The sequence below is a fragment of the Mesoplodon bidens genome, assembly GCF_964165515.1.
Source record: "Mesoplodon bidens genome assembly, chromosome: 12".
Classification (NCBI taxonomy): Eukaryota; Metazoa; Chordata; class Mammalia; order Artiodactyla; family Ziphiidae; genus Mesoplodon; species Mesoplodon bidens.
Window position 1 is genome coordinate 6726113 of NC_138168.1, and position 305 is coordinate 6726417.

A 305-nucleotide genomic window follows, 5' to 3' on the forward strand; every position below is an offset into this window, starting at 1 on the left:
CGCACAGCACAGTGAGTCAGTGATACATATACGTGTATCTCTTCTTTTCCAAATTCTTTTCCCATTGAGGTTGTTACATAACATTGAGCAGAGTTCCCTGTGCTGTACAGTAGGTCTTTGTTGGTTGTCCATTTTAAATATGGCAGTGTGTACATGTTAACATTTTTAGTGCTGTGCTTTTTTTTTGTCCCAAAACTAAGTTGGGGAGCCCTCCTGTTCTGATATTTAAACCCTTCAATCCTTACTATACTTCAAGTTTCTTTACCAAAGATGATTTTAAGATGTGATAAATGTAGCCTTTTCTG